This window comes from Calidris pugnax, unplaced genomic scaffold, assembly GCF_001431845.1.
Source record: "Calidris pugnax isolate Ruff unplaced genomic scaffold, ASM143184v1 scaffold46, whole genome shotgun sequence".
Lineage (NCBI taxonomy): Eukaryota > Metazoa > Chordata > Aves > Charadriiformes > Scolopacidae > Calidris > Calidris pugnax.
Genome location: NW_015090769.1, coordinates 619,976 through 633,019, shown reverse-complemented (window position 1 = coordinate 633,019; position 13,044 = coordinate 619,976). Strand labels below are relative to the sequence as shown.

Here is a 13,044-nt window from a genome sequence, read left to right as displayed (position 1 = left end):
TAGACACCTTTGGGACAGAGAGCCCAGCCAAAAACATAACAGAGCGCAGAACAGCAGGAAAAAAAAAAGGGAAACATTTGGATGGGACTGCAGAGAAAACCTTGCTTTTTATAGAGGGAGCCAAGGAATGGTCGGCTTCCCTTCACGGGAGACAGAACTGCGCTTTCTACGGTCACATCCCAAAGACCCACAGAGAAAATTTGAACTTTGCAGTTTAGTCTGCCCCAGGAGTGTGAAGTGGTAAAGTCACCTTTCCCAACAAGCTGGACCAGTAGTTCTAATAACTGTGTGCAGACAGACCACAAAGCTGTCCTTTCTGTGGACACACCTCAGGGGAACATCAAGAAATTTTCCACACCAAAAGTTATATTAAGCGGACCTGTCCAGGTCTCCTGGATACACGCAGCAAAAAGCTGTAGCTTTTTAATAAGTGTTGATTCAAAATTAATGATAGTTCTCTTGACATTTCCTCTCTTACCGACTGCAACTGGGGCCATTTTTTTTCTTCCCATTTGCTCGCCTTCACGTAACCTCCCCAGAGCAATTAGTTCTACTGCTTACGCTTAAAAAAAAGAAAAAAAAGAAACCAAACCAAAAACCAGAAGGAAGATATCTAGTGTGATTCAACAGCTGGAAATAAGCAAAACCAGCACCAAGAAATCAGGTCTTTTCAGGACACCAGCGATCAAAAGACCACTGTTGAGGTACCCTGTAAAAATGTAATGTGCAGTCAGCTGTTTGCAGGAGACATAAACCTTTTCACTGTTGAGAATTAGAGTTAACTTCCTCTGTCCTAAAAGAAAAGACAGATCATACCATGTTAATCCCTCCCCACGTCTTCCCTGGCTATGAGGATGCTGAAAGCATGAGGGCAGAAGCCTGACCATGGCTTTCTCCAAACTCAACTCTTCAAAATACCAGATGGAACACAAAAGGGGGGAAAAAAAAGTCAATCACTAAATGAAATACTCTTTTTCTCGTCTCAGGAAGAGGCTACACGCTTAAGTTCAGTTTTAATATTAATAGTTTAACGCTCTCATGAAGAAATATGACTTTTTCTTCCACAAGGAAAATAGGGGAAAAAGCCTGTATGAATAACAATGAAAATGTTTCAAGTGGAGATGCTTTCTTCAATTGCAGTGGAATCAGGATGACTAGGAGATTCGTGGAGGGCACAAAGAACAGAGGGATATAGGAAGCACCAGCAGATTGTCAAGGCTGCTCTCTAAAGTGGTCTCATTATCCATATGTAAAGTGAGAATCTTGAACATGAAAAAAGAAAACGGGTTTATTATTAAAGCAGAGCCTTAGTATTCCACAAAAATCATTCTTCCTCCTATGATGGTGGCACAGCTTAACATTCTCTCAATCTTTTTTGCTTATACCCTCCTTCGACTGATTAATAACTTTTATTTCGAGCTTCTTCCTGGAAACTGTCTTTTATGCCTTCATTAATTGTTCCCAAAATCTTGACCACAAAAGGATGCCAGCTCCTCAAGGCTGAGGAGAGAATGACAAACCCAGTCTCTTGTAGACAGAGCCCATTATTATCCCAAGGCAGTATATTCTCCACACTGCTGTCCCCCTTCCAGTGTGTGCCGGAGGCATTCCATAGGCTTTCTGTCAAAGATAATTAGGGCTGTCACAGGAATGAATAGACAAAGATGTTCAGAGGGCCCACGCTCTGGGGGTGGGGAAGGACAGGTATCGTCCTCAGAAGCAGGAGCACTTTGTCTCTCTCAAAAGAGAGATCTCATCCAATATGAAGGTGAATTTTCAAACAGAAATCAGAGCGGAGAGCCCGGCAGCTGAGCCCTCATTCACGTTGGGGTAGATAACAACGGTAAATACTCAGCTATTCTCACGTAGAAGTATTTCCCCTGAAAGCACACCCAAATGTCTCAGAAATGTTATTCGAGTGGCAGCTTCTGCAGAGCTGAAGGGAACGTCTGTTGCTACCTGGTCCAGGCTAGGGAAAGTTATTAAGGGGTGCAAGAATCGATTCAAGAGGCCTCTTTAGCCCTAAAGGAAACAGTTGCATTTGTGAAACCACTTGTTTCACCAACGTCACAGATTGTGGAAACAAAGAAGTCACAAATGCCTGCTTTTCCTGGCACGCACGCTGTCAGGTCATCTTATGCATCTCTTTTCACACGCACATTTTATTTTCATGAGCTTTGAGACATTACAGATTACTGGCTTGATCCGAAAATTGTGCTTCTTTGTGCATCATTTATAAAGTCAGAGGAAAATTCAACATCATCCAGACTATGGCTTGGGGCTTTTTTTTCAGCCCTAAAGAAATGGAAAAATGGCGTGTACACAAGGGCTCGCAAGTGGTGGGACACGCTCCAGAAAGATGGAGCCTGGAGACTAATCCAAACCTCTGGAGTTTTCAAGAAAATATCAGACCAGAAATCTCACAGGAATGAACTGGCTCTGGAGATTTCTGGCAATTCCTTCTCCTGACCCCACCCAGAGCAGAAAAACAGCCACAAAAGCAAATCCAATCTTTTTTTTTTTTTTTTTTCCACAGTATTTTTCAGAATCATGGTCTGTGTAAAGATTCAGAGTAAGTCCTTGCTTCACCTAAACTGCTCTTCCCATCCAAAGATTGCAAGGACACATATTTAGCCTAATTGTGAGGGTCACAGAATTATTCAAATTTTAATTCCACATGGAAACGAGAAGTTTGAACCTCTGTATTTGTGCAATGCATCCCCTCAATAAAGGCCAATTGCTTTTGGCCAGCACAGCAGGCAGTTTCTTCCATTAACTTTTATTCAAGCCAAAACACTTTGGGTGTAAGTGACATCGAGTTCCTGAGACAATGACGGCCAGAGAAATACCTATCATGAGAGTGGAATCTGAGAGCTCTCCCTAAACTCCAGCTGCCTTGTCTCTCCTTGACATCTTTTCAGCCTTTGGATGCTTTCTGCACAAGCCATTACACCCTTCACCACTTCTTCCAGGAAAGCACACACAATTCCAGGAACCCCACGCCTCAGGTGAATAAATAGCAATGACAAAAGCAACTTTCTACTGGCAAGGCAGGAAACCAACGTTGGAACTTTGAATCTCTATACACAAGTGCAGTAAAGGCTACCGTGAAGGCCAATATTTCCCAAGGAAATCAAATATCGACGCATGGCTCGGTTTGGAGATCTTCTGGAAAGAGTAATGAACATGTCTAACCCTCTATACTCAGCAAAATCTGATCTCACAGCCTGAGATCATTTGCTGGCTTCAAGTCACAGCTGGGAGTTACTCCTAACACAGCGGGAAGAGAAGTTGTTTCTAGGGACATCCAAGTTCCACTTCTAAATCTCCCTATAAAACAGGAGCTTTTCCCATTTAGTACTGCAGGTGCCCCCCTCCCTTTTTCTTCTTTTTTTTTTTTTTTTCCAGATCAGGTTTGTGGTGGCCTCTAGCGGAATATGGAACAAATGGTATAAAAAGGAAAAAATAAAGAGGAAGGCATGTGAGGCCTCCTACAAAGCTGACCAGGCCTTCAGCTATTCATAGCTGGATTCACTGGGAATTTGATTAAAATGATACGTACTTACTAGTAAAGGGCTAATCTCTGCACCCCAGCCTGGGTCATCCATCAGTTCAGACCACTTTCAGCACCGTAATGGGTCATCCTATGAAGAAAAAAAATATAAACCCAGTTTTTAAAAGACATTTTCCATGTTTCCTGATGTTCACCAAGTTGTCAACTCCGTAAGAATAATATCCCTTGTTTTGTTTCAGCCTTTCTGCTTCCCCAGCAAAGGAGGTGGATGCAGGTAAGAACTGGATTTGTTTGGAGCCCCAAGAGAACAGGTCACAATCATTTGGGCTGTTGCAGGGCTCCAGCTGACCCAAGACTGGGTCTTCTGCCTTCAAGACACACGGACTGATCACGAGTGAAAACACTATTTGACTAGAGTGACTTTACCTTCCTCCCCTCCATTTCCAAGCCCTCACGCTTCCAGAAAATACTGGGTTATTTATCCTGCCACTCCTCAGGATTATTCTAATATGGCTTTTCCATCATGACCTTGCATGCTTTGGACTTTCCACCAGCTCTTCATTACGCTGTGCAACTTCTCCTGCTGAAGAACCTCTGCATTTTGGCCAGTAGCCCTGTGTTGCTCTTGATCCAAAGGCCTTCATTGCCCAATGTTTAACATTAGTTTTTTTGTTTAAATGACATCATTACTAAAGCGCTATTTAGAATTATTGCTCTCCAGACCTTCTTCATATCCTTTGTGCAAATCACCTCTTCCAGCAAAGTCATAAACTAATCTGCTGCCAGGAAGGTGGCCTAATAAGTTAGTATCTTGTCTGAGATTGGAATGCCTTTTTCTTGCCAGAAAGCTTCCCGTAGCACCTTTGCTCTGTCTTCATACTCAAGCTGAAATAAAGGACTTTAGGATGGAGTTCAACAACATTTCATGCTCTTAATAACATTTGCTAACAACTACATAAAAAAAAAAATGTTCTGTGTTCTGGGTTTCCTCCACATGACATAAGGCTCATGGATTTTTGGATCAGAATTGAGAAGCTGCTTGAAAACTTCTATTTGATCATAAATCAAGCCCGGTAATTACCTTTTTAGTAAAAACAGCCCCAGTTCAGAGTTTCCAGACTCCACGATGGGTTCGTGGCGTTGCCATGGGCCTTGCTCAGGGTCCAGGAATTCAAGCAGACTCCACTTTTATTATAGCACCTGCAGAAGCTTCTGCAATGGGAATCTCAAACGGCACCACTGGATAATGGCTGGTCTGTGTGACACTGGAGGGAACGGGGTGGAAGGACTCCTTATCTCTCTATCTTTTCCCAGCTCTTCCAGCACCTTTCCATTGATTTACTCACTGTCACACTGGCTGCCTTCCATGGTGGGAACTCTGCCTCCTCACACTGTTGAGCTGTTGAAAGCCTGATAGATCAGGTCCAGAGAAGGTCCTGAGGTGTTGCCATCAGGGTGCTGCAGCTCCCAAGGCAGGTCAGTGGGTCTTAAATCATCCCATCTGAGAAACACTCAGCAACCAGCCCCACCAAACTGGGGTGAGAGGATCACTCCACCTCTGCCCTGGCTTAGCAGCTTTGGAGTTGCCTATGAAACCAGACCAAGAAAGGGAAAACCACTAACCTTTAGCAAAGGAACTACATGAAACACTCCTCAACATCAATCTTATAGTGGGAAATCTTGCTTCAAGAAAGTAGGGGCAAGTCTACTGTATTTTAAGCCCACTGTGTTTAGGAAGTAGGTGGTGTAATCAACTGAAATGTTCACTCTCAGGAGCACTTTTAAAATCTGGGACCCCACTCCCCTCTTGATCTTTTCATATCCTGTTTGATGGAATGCCACCAGTGGCCTGGGTACATTTCCAAGGAACTCATGACTTCTGGGAAGGCATTACAAAGCTGCACTGTAACCATTCATGACCTGCGTTCAGTACTGGCTTGGTTCCTCCTCAAATCCACAGCATTCTGCAAAGAAAACATTCTTTCCACTTCAAGTAAGTTTCTCCATCCTGAAACCAGTCTGGTTCAGGCACCCAACCTCTTCTTGCCCTGCACTCACCCCCAGCCATCAGAAATAGAGGCTTTCTAAAGGAAGGGCTTCCATGATGGCAAAACAACTGCAACATCTAAAACATTTAGCCTCCCTCAATTCTAGATCTGGGGTTTTTTTTTTTCCAGCAAGAAATAAAGGAAAAGCAACTGTTAATATTACCAGCCTGACCTATAGCTGCTACTACAGTATGAAAGTTCTTACACTTGTTGTTTTCTCAACCTTCAATATTTGCAACAAAAAGTTAAGGCCAAGCTGGTGAACTCTGCGTTTCACACCAAAAGGAACTGAGATGTCCATGAAAAAAAAAAAAAAAAAAAGAAAGAGGAATATTCTTGAGAGCTGGAGACCAAAAAATTAAATGGTTCATATTTCAGGACAAGGACCATCTTGGATGCAGGTGTTTAGTCCAACAGGAATCTGAACCACTCGTATAAGTCACGTAACCACATAATGTGGCTAAAGACACATTCCTACATGTGTGTTTAGATACACCCCCCCGGCGAAACCCAAAGGGCAACACACCTAATTACTGGATTGCTTACATTATTTCATTTTAAGACAAGTGCCAAATTAACAGACTTCTCTCCCAGCAGGAAGAAGGATTTACTTGGAAGGATTTACTTTATATGTAGAGAATGCAAGTATGTTATCCACTTAAACAAAAAGCAAAGAAAAAGACAGGGTGGGACTAAAAAAATACTGTTTTTCAAATGATTTGTTAAGATACTCTTTACAAAAACAACCTCATATTTAACCCTGTGCATGTTATCTTCCCCCAGAATTAAAAACATGTCTGTAAAGCAGTAATGTTTTGAGAAGAAAGCAAGCTGTTACCACATTAGAAGTCATGTTGCTAAAACTCAAAAGTATTTATAATCTTAAATGAGACATCAGGGATAACCTGAAAATTCACCACTCTCCTATTTTCCCCACTAAAAGAGAGGGAGGAACACCCGTCCACAAGATTCAAGCACACATCAAAACCCTTTGTGAAGTCCTGGATTTTACATTACACCGAAATAACCTCACTGCTTCTCCATCTGCCCAGGAGACCTGCCAGAAACTAAAACAAAGAAACATGGACACTCTTTGTAGTCAATCATGAGCTGCAAAATTTGTTTTTAAGCTCAGATACAACAACATCTGTTTTGAAGAATTCCCATTTAAAGAAACATTGATGCCCCTTTAGAAACCGAATATTTTTAACAACTCTACTCCTTCCAGAACTCCTACCAAAGCCAGATTTAATAGGTAACAGATACTCTCAAATATCTTCTTGAATATATCCATCAATTCCAGCATGTTTTTTTCTCAGATTTTAGAAATGATGCCTTTTTGCTAGCAATCTTTAACTTCTGTGGCCAGTTGAAGAGAAGTAGAACACTTCACATAGTACCAAAAACCTGCAGAAAGCCAGGAGCTCTGTTTATAAAAAGATTTTTCCTCTACATTAGTTCCTTGAATTCAGATCCATGTGCTAACGTGGCATTGTTTAGGGTGAACACACACTTCACCTGTTTTCAAGGAGTGGGAGCTACAAAGGATTTTAATACATTTTTCAAGGGAAGGATTTCAAACTTTATACTGAAATAAAGTCTTTTTAATATTAGCATTTTAATATTAAGTTACCTTTTTGCACTTTATTAGCTTTTTAGTATCCACTTAGCTCAGACAATGAAAGAAAACTGGTTTATAACACAGAGTTTATAGCTAGTTTCATTTACTGGCTTTCATATACTGCTATTATCTTTTTATGTCACTCATCACCTTAATATCTAAGTACCTTCTCCATTCAAGATCACTGAAGAAATGTCAGGATCTTCTCCTCCTTTTCCATCATTGTTTTAAGTCACCTCCCCATGACTTGCTTCAGGAATACTTTTTATAGCCACAATTGAACCTGCAGGTAAATCAGTTGAAACAGAAATATTACACAACTTGCTGAAGGATAAAAGCATTGAGATTCCCCTGATAATGAATAATAGCCCTTTTCTGTGAATCTTCTACACTACATTACTCGTACTCCTGAAATCAAAGCTGGGTTGCATTTACGGTTGCACTTAGATTTCTGGCACCTTAGAGAAATCCTTACATTTACACAATAATACTTTTCTGATCTGCTTTGAGCTTGTGAAAACATTCTGGGCATTAAAGGGCTTTTTAAAAATGACCGTTCAATCCAGTACCACTTGACAGAGAGCTTTTAATGCAATCTTAAAATACCTGTTGTACGAATTTAAGCGTTAAGACTGAAGTCCATAAAGTTATAATTAAAAAAGAAAAAAAGTTTTTATTTTTCCATCTTACTCAGAACAGCTTTTTCTCCCAGTATTATTGTCCAGATCCCATAAAGCAACATGCCCAACTGGTGATGCCTCTGTCTCACCACGGCTGGAAGTAAAGCTTTCCTGACATTAAGGATTAATAGACTGCATAACCTTAAACATACACGCTGCATTACTTTCAATCTAGTGCATATTAAGACTGTGCTTTTTAATGCCACGAGAGCCCAATAAACCCCTCAATATTTACTTAAGGGGATTTTATGGTCCTTTTGTTTCATGAAGGCATTTATATGAGCTCTGATCTTACGACATTTGGATCATCAGCCATTAATTTGGGAAAATTAAATAGAAATAAACAAAAAATAGCTCCCTAACCTTCTTCTCCACATGCCTACTAAATGCTGCAATATTTGTTGGTCCAACAGCTAGAAATGAAACAAAAATACAGCCAGCCCAACCGCTCCCTGTCCCGACACTACTACAGACATTCCAATGGGAAAACACTGAGGAAAGATGAAGAAGTTCTGGGAAAAGATCCATTTTAGCTATTAATGCTTATTATCACTGTTTCTAAGGTCTATAAAGCTTTTTAAAGCTTATTTGGGATGAAGGAAGCTATGGGAATGTTCTGATCCCAAAAGGTCCTCCAAAACAAAAGGAAAATGTAAATTGCTATGAACCTGCATCAAGCTGCTCTTTGAATTTTTTTCCCCAATCCTCCATTAGCTTTCCTTCTGTGTCCCTCTTGTGGTAACCAAGAAGAACTGTAACATCTGCAGTGGAATAGCTAATTCACAGCCTTCCAAAATTTCTGTTTTCTTCCTGCATTTTGGTGCATTTTTTTTTTAACATAAAAATCCCTTCTTTGTCAGTATATACAGGGGAATAGTTTTTCTTACAAAAAACCACCACGACCAGGTATTATTTTGGTGCATTTTTTTTTTAACATAAAAAAACCTTCTTTGTCAGTATATACAGGGGACAAAAAACCACCATGACCAGGTATCCTTTCCTCTTCCACGTGCTAATTCTTAGGCTGGGTAAACAGGTAAAATTGTACCCAATTTTCGTTTGAAAATTTGTTTTAGGGAAGAGGCGAGCAAAAAGAAAACCAGAGAGACAGAAAACGAAGAGCTTTTAAAACAAAAGGAGTTACCTGAACGTTAAACAAAAAAAGAAGAAATAAAGATGTGAAGTGACAGAGCAGATAAGAAAGTCATTAAATATGCATAATTTACTGATGACTGATATTTGTTGTTCTATAATATGCTAATGTATTACTAACCACAGTACCTATTGTATAGACATCACTATGAGATGTGTAACGTGTGAGCATTCCTTAAGCATTCTTTGTCAAGAGCATCCATCTCTGCTTCACACTCATTTTCCCCTAACCTGAATTGTTTTATCCCAGGATAAAAATACACATCTTTTTTTTTTATCCAACCCTGTCATTTGAAGTAGCAGTTTTGCAAAGATTCCTCTCCCTCAGCTTGATTGGCTCTGAACCCCCCACGTCATGATGACACTTTCCAGCACTATCTCCATGGCTTGGAGTTTGCAGAGACCAATCAGTTCATTCCTTTTCATAACAGCTTGTTTTCAGCCCTCTTTGTGCAGTCCTGAGTGGAGGATGTTATCAAATCCCAGTGCTAGTGTGTCTTGGAATTGAAATGAGTTTCAAGGAAAGTCCTCTGGCAAAGCTAATTATTTTGAGTCAGGACTGTGTTATTTCTACCAGCACCTAAACTGCTGTGTGCATCATACGTAAGTTTTACGCTTATAATCATCAGGAACCTTTATAAACACCTTTTCAGGATAATCACCTTAAAATTTTTAGCTCATGGAAGCAAGCAGAAAGCATCTTTTTTTCTTTTTTAAATTGAGTGCACCCACATTTGTTCTCTTGTATAGCTTCTTATGGCTGTGTGTCCTGTGAATTCTAGTTTCTAAAAAAAATGGTAAAGCCTCAACATTTTCAGAGAACGTGCTCCAGCTTTCTGAAGTGTTATCTTTTTAAATTTCATAGTGCATACACATCAGTAAAGACCAATGAGTCAGACTGCCATTTCTCTGCTTTAGCCCAGATTTAAAAGAGAAAACTTTCACAAAATATGATGCTTACACAAGAAAAAATATTGTCTAGGAGCTTTGCAGTGTAGCCTGCATACCTGCACCAAGGTAGTTCACAGGGTTTCCAGCAGTGTGAGGCAGAGAACTATAATTAAGGAATAATGTAATAAAATCCAAACGTACCCTCTTCACAAGCCATGCCTTGATGGTAAAAAGACTAATCACAGAATCACATGGGTTGGAAGGGACCTCTGGAGATCATCTCCCCCAACCCCCTGCCAGAGCAGGTCCCACAGGAACGTGTCCAGGAGGGGTTTGAATGTCTCCAGAGAAGGAGACTCCACCACCTCCCTGGGCAGCCTCTGCCAGGGCTCTGCCACCCTCACAGGAAAGAAGTTCCTCCTCATGTTCAGGTGGAACTTCTTATGTTCAAGGTCGTGCCCATTCCCTCGTGTCCTGTCCCTGGGCACCACTGAAAAAAGACTGGCCCCATCTTCCTGACACCCACCCTTTAAGTATTTATAAGCATTGATCAGATCCCTCCTCAGCCTTCTCTTCTCCAGACTAAAAAGCCCCAAGTCCCTCAGCCTCTCCTCGCAAAGGAGGTGAAAGCCCCAAGTCCCTCAGCCTCTCCTTGCAAAGGAGATGCTCCAGGCCCCTTATCATCTTTGTAGCTGTACCCTCTCCAGCAGTTCCCTGTCCTTCTGGAACTGGGGAGCCCAGAACTGGGCCCAGTGCTCCAGATGGGGCCTCCCCAGGGCAGAGCAGAGTGGGAGGATGACCCCTCTCGACCTGCTGGTCACACTTTTCTTGATGCCCCCCAGGATGCCATTGGCCTTCTTGGCCACAAGGGCCCATTGCTGGCTCATGGTCATCCAATTATCCACCTAGGTCTTTCTCCTCAGAAAGTCAGGAGAAAGATCAGAATCTCTATTTTTAAACACACTAACCAGCAGCCCAACAGCCACAACCAGTTGCCAGTTTGATCCCTCATCTAAACATGTCAAAGTGAAGAGTGGGCTTTTCACACCCGAGCCTTACTTTTTTGCCTGGTGTGAGGGGGGAGCGGAGGGGACGCGTGGTGGGGGGGTCGGTCCTCCTCGCTGCCCTCCAGCTTCAGCACCTCAGACAGCAGCACCCCTTGGGGCCTCCACCTTCTCCTCCCATGGCACGGGGAGCTGCGGCCCCCCACTTTTCAGCATGTTTTCCAGACCACTTCTCTCTAAAAGCTTCCTCATCTGCTGTATTGTGGAGGGGAGAGGGAAAAATCCCAGCCGCCCAAGCAAAACTTTGATCCGCTTCCAAAACTTTTGAGGATCCTGTAAACCAGCCAAATGTTGCGAGTACATTCTGTTTATTAACAAATTGGGTTCATACCAAGCAGCCTACCTGGTTTTACAAATTTCTTCTTCAGTTCAGTCTTCATCCTCGAGTAGGATTTCATATTTTCTCACAGTTAAGCTTTTCTCTGAACTACAAAACAGTCAATTTCTGGTTTGTTTTAGGAAAGCACCGGTTTAGCTCACCCATGGGTGCCTTCCAACCAACCTCTCAGTAGGTTATAATTCAGTTGCGTTTCACCTTTAGGAATTGGGAGTCTCACAATTCAAACCGTCTTGTCACGCTGATGAACTCATGTATGGGTAGACACTGACTTATCTTGATGTCACCATGTTAAATTAGAGCTGATGTGACAGTCATAATTCAACAATCAATTTTCCATTCTGCCTTTTCATTTTAGTGGCTTGTTGGATTAACCTACTTTAATCTGAATCCTGAATTAGGATACATTTCAAAAAACTATTGGTAGAGTCTATTCTTCCTAGAGACTTAAAGCTTAAGATAAATTCAAACAGTCTGTATGCAGAAGTGATGACTCCCATATTGTCTCTACTCGTCCTCTTCCCTCGTGTACTTGGTGAACAATATTCCTAGGACAAGGATGCTTCTCAGTCTTCATCTACATCTTTTCAGTCTAACAGCTGCAAATCCGGTACATGCTGTTTCAGTTCCAGGCTTTATCCTACACCAAAAGCAAGAATAAAATTAAAGTTACTTATAAAAGAAGATACGCATTTGCATCTTATAGTTGAAGGCTTTAGTAGGGAAGGGGGACTGAATATCTAGCCTTTCACATCAATGTTTTTCACAACACATGTTATCTTAAAAGAGATTTGTTGTGTGTTAATAAAAGGATGTTGAAATGAGGGCACCCAAATCCAAAACTTTGTCCACTTATGGGTAGAAATCTGTGGTACTCACCTTCTCTGCCCAACCCAGTCAATCACCTTCCTTCACCTCGGAGAATCTCTGTAGCCAACTCCACTACCCTCACCTCAGAGCAACTCAGCCTTCTGACTATCACACTCTTAATATTAGGTATTACAGGTGTAATAGGAATTACAGCCAGAGCAGGTATTATTGTAATACCAGATCCTTCTTAATTACCATGCCTGTCTCAAAACTCTAAAGCCCCTGTATAACTCCCAGGCTATGTCTCTGTTAGCCCAGACCCCAACCACTCGTTTCAAACAGAGACACGAGGCAAGCAGGCCACAAAACCAGCGGTTGCAGTTCCAGGCTCATGGTGGGCAAAAGGGAATAAAGGGCCTCATGTTGCCTTCACAGGGACAACTGCCACCTCGTCTCCCCTGACAGGAACCTGGTACCACCACAGGGCTCCCACCACAGGACCCATCCACCACCTCATCTCCCCTCACAGGAACCTGGTACCATCACAAGGCTCCCACCACAGGGCCCATCCACCACCTCAGAGGCCGCAGCCTCCACAGGACCCATCCACCACCACACTCCCAAAACCCACCGGCCTCCACCGGCCTCCACCGGCCTCCACCGGCCTCCACCGGCCTCCACCGGCCTCCACCGGCCTCCACCACCGCCTCCTCCACAAGGGTCGACAACCACCGTAGCTCCCTTCCTCCCCTCCAACCTCCCCAGGGCCCTTCGCCACCACTACTGACAACAGCCGCCTCAGGGCCGAGCTCCACCGCCTCCACAGCCCGCCCTTCTCCTCCTCTCGACAGCCGATTGGCTGGCGGAGCAGTCAGTCACAAGCAGGCCCCGCCCCTCCCCGCGAGGGGGGGGGCAGTGGCGGGGGGG

General features: G+C 42.7%; 1 long non-coding RNA gene across 2 annotated transcripts; it reads right to left on the bottom strand.

Annotated features, from left to right (window-relative positions):
• Positions 1-7,382: 7,382 nt before the first annotated feature.
• LOC106885829 lies at positions 7,383-12,787 on the bottom strand. Of its 2 annotated transcripts, XR_001411509.1 has the most exons (3): positions 12,187-12,787; positions 11,314-11,947; positions 7,383-7,466 (listed from the first exon to the last, which is right to left on the bottom strand). It is a non-coding gene; the product is annotated as an uncharacterized LOC106885829 (long non-coding RNA). The 2 variants fall into 2 exon arrangements; XR_001411508.1 differs by lacking the exon at positions 7,383-7,466 and having other exon boundaries at positions 11,262-11,947.
• Between the last annotated feature and the right edge of the window lie 257 nt (positions 12,788-13,044).